A 9,955-nucleotide genomic window follows, 5' to 3' on the forward strand; every position below is an offset into this window, starting at 1 on the left:
GCTTTCGAGCTGCGTCGGCAAAGTGATGGAAAGAATGATTCTTGCTCGATTGGAATGGTACCTAGAACGATTCAACATCTATCCGGACGCCATGACAGGTTTTCGTCGAGGTCGCACGTCCATCGACAACGTCATCGACATCGTAACATGGGTCCAAAATCAAAAAAGCCTCAAGCGCCTATCTGCGGCACTTTTTCTGGATATAAAAGGAGCATACGACAACGTCGCCCACGAGGCCATACTAAACTCACTTGAGGCTGTTGGAGTTGGTGGCCGGATGTATCAATGGATTCGGGACTATTTGACTGAGAGGCGTTTTTTCTTACAGACCGAAGACGGCCCAACTTCAGACCATTCCATCTGCCGTGGTGTGCCGCAGGGTGGAGTGTTGAGCCCTATTTTGTTCAACCTCGTCCTGGTAGGACTAGCGGATTACCTACCGCAGACAGTACATGTCTCAATATACGCCGACGACATTTGCATCTGGGCCTCTGCGGTGACTCGCCCTCAGCTAAGAGCCAGGCTTCAGCGGGCGGCAACCATGACGGCTTCTTATCTCCGAGAGCAAGGCCTCAGTGTGTCTACTGAAAAGTGCGCATTACTTGGTTTTACGCGGAAACAAATGTCATCGTATCCTGTTACGATCAATGGTCAAGCTGTACTCTATGTAAAGACGCATCGCTTTCTGGGCGTCATCATTGACCGCAACCTCTCGTGGAGCCCTCACTGCGTCTATCTGAAGAAGAAGCTAGTCGCCATTGCTCAGGTCTTCCGATTTCTATGCGGGAAAAACTGGGGTACACCAGTCCATTCTATGTTGCAGCTGTACAGGGCTTTGTTTCTCGGACTCCTTCGTTACAGCCTACCAATATTGTCAAATGCATGCAAGACGAACTTTCGCGCCTTGGAGAGCATACAAGGTCAAGCCCTACGCACGTGTTTAGGGCTGCCTAGGTGCACCTCAACAGCAGCGACAATCGCCATCGCAGGAGACCATACAATCCAGACACATGTAGCTGTCGACTCTCTCAGAGCGCACATTCGCCATCTGTCAAGGATCCCCGACCATCATTTGGCCTCCCTACCAGCCGAGAGACCTCAAGCGACCTTTTCACGAGTTATTAGCGCTCATCATGAGTACATACCGGCATCATTTACACCGGCGGCGAAGCCTTCCTCTCCCCTGTGGTGCCTGCGACAGCCTCAAGTGAATTTTGCTATTCCTGGAATCACAAAAAAATCCAATCATCCATCGCCGGCTCTGAAGCAACTTACGCTCACATTACTGCACCAGACGTATCATGACCGCATACATATATATACCGATGGTTCCACCTCACCTACCAGCTCAACTGCCGCATTCGTCGTTCCAGCCAAGAACGTTACAGTTAAATTCAAATTGTCGCACACGACTACATCTACATCGGCAGAACTTGCAGCTCTCCATGCCGCTATGATGTACATCACCGAAGAGCCTACAGAGAAATGGGTCGTATTTTGTGACTCAAAGGCAGCCCTTCACAGCATCAAGTCCGCATTACGTCACAGAACCTACGAGCAAATGACATCTGAAATCAGGGAACTGCACCACCATGCTCTGGAAAGTGGACACCACATTATATTTCAGTGGATTCCTGCTCACTGTGGCATCGTCGGCAACAACCTAGCTGACAAGGCTGCCCGGTGTGCCCACGAAGATACCAAGACGCGTCCAACACCTTTGGCGAGGTCGGACGCTGCCAGAGAACTTCGCCAACTTGCGCGTAAGAAATCCCAAGATCTCTGGATTTCAAGTGGCCTAAATTGCAGATTACGTAAACTGGACCCCACGCTACGGCTACAACTGCCATCTAGCCTTCCCCGCGGCGAAGCAACCTTGTTGTGTCGCTTGTGGCTGGGAGTGGCGTTCACGAACGCATACTCCTACCGTATGGGAATGGCCGAGAGCCCGATGTGCGACTCCTGTGGGTGCGAGGAGACCATCGAGCACCTATTGTGTACCTGCCCTCGCTACGATGTCCAACGCCTCTCTCTGCGGGCAACTTTACGCAGACTGGACTCGAGATGTTTCACCGAGTCAAAGATACTCGGACCGTGGCCACACCCGTCACTGGCTCGAAAAGCGATTCGTGCACTAGTGCGGTACTTGAAGTGCACGGGCTTAACAGACCGTTTATAGTGTCCTTGCGTATGGTGTCGCTCCCACACGTACTCAGTGCTTCCTCTCTCCCTTTCTTCCTCTTTCTATTCCCCTTTCCCCCACCCCCAGTGTAGGGTAGCAAACCGGATGCTGTTCTGGTTAACCTCCCTGCCTTTCCTACCCTTGTTTTCTCTCTCTCTCTCTCTCTCGCGTGTACTGAATCTTACCGAGACAAGTTTTGGCGCTTTCTCTGACATTCAACATGATTGAGACTAATTTCGTTACTTTTTGGGGTAATTTTGAAGCACGGTAGCCGTGCCCTGCGTTGTGACACAGTTAGCGAAAAACAGCTCGACCATGTGATGCAGTTTCACGCATACTAAGTCTTGCTTCGACTAGCCCTGGCACTTTATCTGGCCCCGAGCATCGTTGTATTTATTTTCGTTACTTTTTTGGGATACTTTGTTGGCACACTCGCAGAGCCTGGCGTTGTGATGCAGATAGCGAAAAGCAGCTCGGCCGTGTCCCGCAGTTAGCTTCTCATGTATACTGAATCTTGCTGGGACAAGTTCGTGACGCATTCTCTGACCCCAAACATTATTGTGATTTCGTTACTTACTTTGTGGACCACTTTTGAGGTACGCTCAATGCGCCTGGCGTTGTTACGCAGTTAGCGAAGAGCAGCTCGGTCGTGGTGATAAAGTACGGCGCGCACTGAATCTCAGTGGGACAAGTTCGTAACTCTTTTTGTGGCCTCGAAGCAACACAGCTTCTTTCAGTACTCACACTTGCGAAAACGCAACGATCGATTGCCAGGAGCTATAACAGTGGAGTGGGTTGCTTGCGCCGGCAGAACGAGCAAAAGATAACGCCGAGTAGCTCAAAAACCAAAGACTTGAAAATTCTTGTCTTCTGAACGACTGAAAACAGGCTTTGCACCCGCGCATTCATCGTGATGCGAGTAGAAGGAATTCTGCCAGCGTCTAGCGTGGTCTGGCTGAGAGCCTGTATTGTGGCCACTTCTGTGCATGTAGCCCACCATTGCGTCGGCTGAGGCCAAGTTGTTTTGCAAACGCGCAGTCGTACATGTATTTGTGCTTTTAAAGCGCAGGAAATTATGACCGGTAACGGGGAATGGTTGCAAATCGAATGTTTTCATGTTTTGTGGTATTGTTCGGGATGAGTCGGGCATTTTCTACGCCATGTGTCGCAACGTTGGGTAAGCACACCAAAAGCCTGGAACAAGCCTCTATATATTAAGCAAAAAAAAAAAAGAAACTCATTTGACAAGGCGTCTTGCGCCTACATTACAAAATTGCACGTTGAATAGAGGTCTGATTCGAGGGAGGCCTGTAAAGATGGCTCGCAGTCATTCTTATATTACTAAAGAAACAACAAAAATTTGCGCCAGGACCGTTGGCGGTTAAGCAGTATAGACGCAAAAACAAAAACAGCGCAGGTCAGCGCAGCCGGCGTAATGCGTACCAGCTAGAGTTAGAAATGCGCGCGCCCAAAACCGAAACCAGAAGCATTTAATACCAGCGGCGTTGTACACTACAGTCGATTCGGCCACTGATTTCTATGGAAGTGTCCAGTTCTCGCTGAATATCTTTCTCTATGGTAAGGCGCTCACACAACGTGTTGTTGACGCCCTCGCCATACAGTTCAACATGCGGCAGTCTGTACAGACCATTTCGGTAGCCTTGGTGAGGCTTTTGAATATAAGCTAAAATATGTCGGAAGTCGCTATACAGATATACGGGGCTGTAGACGGACTCGAAAATTATTAAATCAGGCAACTAAAACGCTAACATGCAAACACTGGTCCCAAAATCACCCTGTGATGACATACGCGCAGGGCGGCATGGCTCTGGAATAATCTTTCGCCAGCTCGGCTTGTCTAACGTGAACCTCAATCTAAGTAAATCGGAGCACTAGCATTTCGCGCCCACACAAACGCGGCCGCCCCTGGCGGCTAGCGAACCCGCAAACTCGTGCGCAGCAGCACACAAGACACAAGCAGTGAGCCTCCGCGTTCTCAGAAGAGTAACTCGCTTGATAATCATCAAACTTACATTCATTCTAAAGGTTAACAAGCTGCGGCACTCACCCAACTTGCTGCGGGTCTTCCGTCAGGACTATTCGTGGCACTCCCAGAGGAAAGGTGGTGGTCGAAGATGCAAAAGGCTCAGCACGCACCTGCAGACAGCCGTTGCAGTAAGCCGAAGCCGTGAACCACAAGTACGAATGGAAAGCTGTATACTGCTCCACTGATGCCTTACGAAAAACTTACACATGAGCATTCTTTTCAAGCTTACGCGAACAAGCATAACAATTAATTTGCAATGCCGCGACAAAGAGCTGCCTACTCAATTCCATTCGAGGTGAGAAAATAAATGTGCAGACCCCGTCAGCGTTCGCCAAACGGCAAGGCTGAGCAAGATGGCTTCCAGGCAATCTGATTTCTTTCGGGACAGCATACCCGCCACGTTCACTTTCCGTTACAAGGGGTGGTTGTCTAAGTCTCCGGCCAACGGGCTCGACTTCACTGCGCCCTTGGCGAACAGCCTAAAGGTTATTCTCCGAGCTTTGCGAGAGCGTGAAAGGAGCCTTATCAGAAGATCAGCGTGTGTCGTATACGCGCGCAAACTACTTGGGGCGCACAGTGAGTAATGGAAACAGTGGTGCATCACGTACGCGGATATTTCACAGCGGCCTACCCTTCGGGCACGAAGTGGACTCGCCAAATTGGGTCTACGAGTCGGGACTCCCTGGGCTGTCTGCTGCCGCTGCAGCAAACTTTGATGGAAGCGAAGGTGTCGTCTGCAAGCTTTCGTCGCCAATGTTATCCGCGACTGGAAAAGACTTTCAAACGTGGAATCCGCGAAAAAAGAAAGAAGGTTCTGTTGATTCCGACTTATTACTTCTTGTATGGAAAGGCGCACTGGATAATTACGCGCGCGACGAACCTATTTCTCATCGTAATTATCGGCCAAGTGGCGGAGACATTAAGCACAATACGAATTTCGTGCTTTGAAGTTTTAGTACTGTGCTGCAGTACATACCTCTCTCTGTTTATTCATTAGATTCAGTAATTGACATATCACACATATCCTGTTAAGAGTAGATATTTGCCTGTTTCGAAAAGCTGCTTGAGGCTTATAATATCGCAGGCTTGCACAAAAGAAATGCATCGCATTTGCCCCATTACCTTACAGCAAAGAACATAATTTACAGCTCTTGAACTGGATAATATAGCCTAACAGAAGCGTCGAGCGACCAAAAGGTCAGAACCGAGAACTACGAAAGTACCGACTGCACACGCATGCGCACACAGCATACTCCTGCCCGTACATCGCGTGCTAGGCTATTCCGGAAGCTCTGCATAGTCCCTGCTGCTGCTTGTTGCGCATTGTAGTGGAGGATACGCCCATGTGAGACTCTTGAGGAACCACAGAAACGATCGAACACATGTATCTGTCTCCAATGCGCCATCGAGCGCGAACTTCTCCGGAGAGCACAGAACCAGCTTGACTCTGGACCATTTTGCGCATTGAAGATCCTTGGACCCTGGCCGTTCGCGTCGATGGCACAGAAGGTCACGAAAGCGCTCTTGAAATCACTCAACTCTACTGGCCTTGATAGACGTGTGTAGAACTTGGTGCGAACCTTCCATTGTGCGCGAAACTGTGATCTCGCTCTCTCTCTTTCTATTCATCACCACACCCCCTTCCCCCAGTGCAGGGTAGCAAACCTGACGTGCGTCTGGTTAACCTCCCTGCCTTTCCTGTCTTCTATTTCTCTCTCTCTCCTGAAGTGTCAGGAATAATTAGATATAATTAGAAATCACTGATTACCGCACGCAAAGGCACAGAATCGTGGACTTTAGACACCCGCTACGAGAGCCCGACCTTGAAAAACTCATGGAAACCCGGCAGTAGAAAGCGGAAGTAATGACGTCACTAATGATGTCACATATATGAAGGCGGCATGCACTTAACCGGCTAATTAATGAAAAACAGTTGCCTCCGCACTCTGTTTGTGCGTTGCGTACGCCTAAAGTTAACCTACAGATCACCAACGCCGAGGTTCGAGTGCCGCTAAGGGACACCCAGGTCAAAGATTAGAGTCGCCTACCATTCCTTCTTTTTATTATGCTATATTAACCTTTCCAATACAGGGTGACCGTTAAGTTTAATTTAAAAAAAAGTTCCTGTTGCAGATATTATTCTAGTCCTTGAGCTAGATTATTCAGAGAGGCGGACGTTACTTCGACGAGCACTCAAAACACATATCCAACTAATTAACAAGAATTTCGTCACTATATTATGAATGAATTATCTTGCGGCCCATACTGCACTTTATGAACTGTAATGGGTTAGATTGCAAGGCTTATTAATCTGCAAGGCGTATTAATTTCCAGAATGACTTCATTCCGCAGATATGATGCGCCATCGAACTTGCCCTTAATATACGCGGTTGTTCCACTTACATTATTCCCTTTGCCCCTTTCCCCGGCACAGGGTAGCCAGCTGGTTCTTACACTGGCTTACCTCCCTGTCTTTCCTCCCCTTTGTCTTCCCCCGCCCCTTCTTTAACAAATCTTTTATGCATAGAAGCAGAAAAGTAATTGGAACGTCTATGCATTTTGCTCCGCACTTTGGGAAATTATATCTCAAACTGGTGTCATTTCGGAAATTAATTTCTAGTGAAGACGTCTTGCAAACTCACCGGCTGCAATTCGTAAGTTGCAACATGTGCTGCAAATTATTTAAATAAGATATTAATTAGAAAATTTTTCGTAAGCAGTTGAATATGTATTTCGATTTATGGTGCTTACTGCGTCACGACGAAATCATGTCTTCGTCACATTTTATGCAAGGTATTCTTTGGGATAAGTCGGGTCTTTTCTGCGCCATGTGTGTAAAAGCGAGTTGAATTTGTTTCTAATGTCGCCCAGTCACCACTTTCGCCCTTTCCTTTCTTACAAGCAGTTTTCCTATAACGTGCGACGACTTCTGGGACTTTTTCCGACGCTCCGCGACCGCGCGCCCGTCACATGGCGCGGCATCCTTGGCGACGCTGTCGCCGCCTTGCGGATCGAGCTCAGTGCATACTCCCTGTAGTTAGGCATGCAGGGATCCGTACACGTAATTGCGGTAGCCTTTGTGTAGCTTTTGAAGAATCGCCAAAAGAACATAGGCTGCTGTCGCTATATAGTGTGCGTAAACAGACCAGGAAAATGCTGTATGAAGCCACTAACACGCTAAAATGGCCACACTGGTCCCAAAAGAACACTGCAGCGGGAGAAGCACACCGTACGAATTCCGTTCCCGCGCAAGTCACTAGACCACGTGAAAGAATAATTACAGGGTCTCTTAATATCTCTCTTAAGATGTGAACGGCAAAAGCCTACTCTCTCATGTTATCATTCGTCTGTTTCTCACTGCCTCTTCTTTCTTTTAGTAATTACACTGCTCACTACTAAGCATTTTTAGTCATTTGTAATGTGTTGTGCTTATTACAAGCAGTCGTTCGGCATGCTAGTCATATCATAGTCATTAGTAGTCATTACAAGTCATTTCAGTCATTATTAGTAAGTACTGGTCATTACTAGGCAATTTTAGTCATTTCTAATCATTTGTAGTCGTTACAACTCGTCGTTAGACATATTGGTCATATTCTGGTCAGTAGTACGCATTACAAGTCATTTCAGTCATTATTCATCATTACTATTCATTACTAAGCATTTTTAGTCATTTCCAATCAATTTTAGTCGTTACAAGTTGTCGTTAGACATATTCGTCATTTCATAGTCATTACAAGTCATTTCAGTCATTATTAGTCATTACTGCAAATTACTAGACATTTCTAATCAATTGCGGTCATTACAAAGCATCGTTAGACATGTTGATGATTTTGGAGTCATTAGTAGTCACTCTTTACAAGTCATTATTAACCTCTACCAATCTGTACTATAACGTTATCATTCACTGTCACTATCCCTCATTTTTAATTCTTTAATGTGTCTTCATATGGCGTGATGACGCTTCGGCGGACACTCCGGCGGTCAGGTCTGCTGACACAAACTTCACCATGAGCCTAGAAAGGCTTTCGCTTTAACAAGAATAGCGATGTGGAGGAGTCCGTTTAGAACTCGGCAACAAAGGCCTCACAGTGAAGTTTCAGTGAATTCCCTACCACATTGATATTGCTGGTCACGGAAAAGATGATGCTCTTACATACGCAGCGCTCCATCATCCTCCCAAATTCAAGGCCCCAACGAGTAACCAACTTAAAAAGTCCGACATTCGAAATCACTTAGGGTTCCACTACATATGCCCCGCATAATTAACAGGCATTGTCGAGTGGAAGCCTCACTTCTGTATCAAATAAGGACGGGATCTGCTGGTACAACAGCATGGTATACTAGCACATAAATTCTCTGAACTGAACGGCGTGCGACGAGACAGGAGACATTGAACATTTTCTGTGGCAGCGCCCGAAATTCCAAATAAAAAGGCCGTTCTCTCTGGAAGAAAAGGAGCTTATGCATGCCTGCCTGCAACAGCTTGTTTTCCCCGAAGGATCAGCTATATCCCAAAAAGAAGCTTCAGGTCTTCTTATCGCATTCTTGAGCGAAGCTGGCCTGATGGACGTTTGGTGAAACCCCGCAGTGATAGTGTAAAGGACGCTTGGGGGAGAAATTGCCGGCCTTAGTCACTAGGATAAACCCACCTGTTGCTGCAACTCCTCAACACCACTTCGTCATAGATGATTTCTGCCGTATTCTTTTTCCGTTGTCAAATATTGAAACGTTTGAAGAAATCGTCGGTTTACGTTCGTTATAATTAGTGCATTGCATATTTTAGTGCTATAATTAGTGCGCTGTTTACGTTACGGATATCAGACGAACAGATGCATTCCGCGGACGCAAGCCTTGATCAGATCTGCGAGTAATTAACAATTGCAAAGCCGGGCTGGGCAACTGCCGGCTTTGATCGCCAGACTAAACCCGTCTGTTACTAGAGCTCATCACCACCACCACTACCACAAGGGAGAATGCCTCAGGAACAATTTTCTCCAGCTGGACTTGTTTAACGTACATAGAGCACATAGAGTTTTAGCATTACGTGCCTACAGAAATGAGGCCGCCGCTACCGGCAAGGGCACCCGCAACCTCGTGCGCAGACGCACAAATGCATAGCCAGTGAGCCCCCGCGTTGCGTATGAAGAACATCATTTGCTGTTTTCTCATAAGATTAGCTTGCTTGATAATCCTTAGAATTACATTTCTTCTAAAGGTTGAAAAGCTGTAGCACTCACCTAACTTGCTGGGGTTCTGGGTGGTAGCGGTAGACGTAAAGAGCCAGTACGTACCTGCAGACAGCCGTACCATAAGCAGAAGCCGTGGACAAGTACGACTGGCAAGCTGTACTGCTCTACTGATGCAGTGCGCAAGATATACACAGGAGCAGTTGTCGCAAGCGTACGCGAACAAGCATACCAATTAATTTACAATGCCGTCACAAAGTGGCACAAAGACCAGTGCTGCAGTAGCGCTGCCTACTCAATTCCATTCGAGGTGAGAAAATGAATTTGCAGACCCCGTCAGCGTTCACCAGACGGCACGCTTGAAAAATATGGCGTCCAGGAAATCTGATTTCGTTCGGGACCGTATACCCGACCCGTTCATTTTCCGTTACAAGGGAGGGTTGTCCAAGTCTCCGGCCAGCGGGCTCGACTTCACTGCAGCCTTCGCAGACAGCCTAAAAGTCGTTTTCTGAGCATTGCTAGAGCTCGAAAGGAGCCTTA

Source organism: Dermacentor andersoni, unplaced genomic scaffold (genome assembly GCF_023375885.2).
Source record: "Dermacentor andersoni unplaced genomic scaffold, qqDerAnde1_hic_scaffold ctg00000041.1, whole genome shotgun sequence".
In the NCBI taxonomy this organism is placed as follows: Eukaryota; Metazoa; Arthropoda; class Arachnida; order Ixodida; family Ixodidae; genus Dermacentor; species Dermacentor andersoni.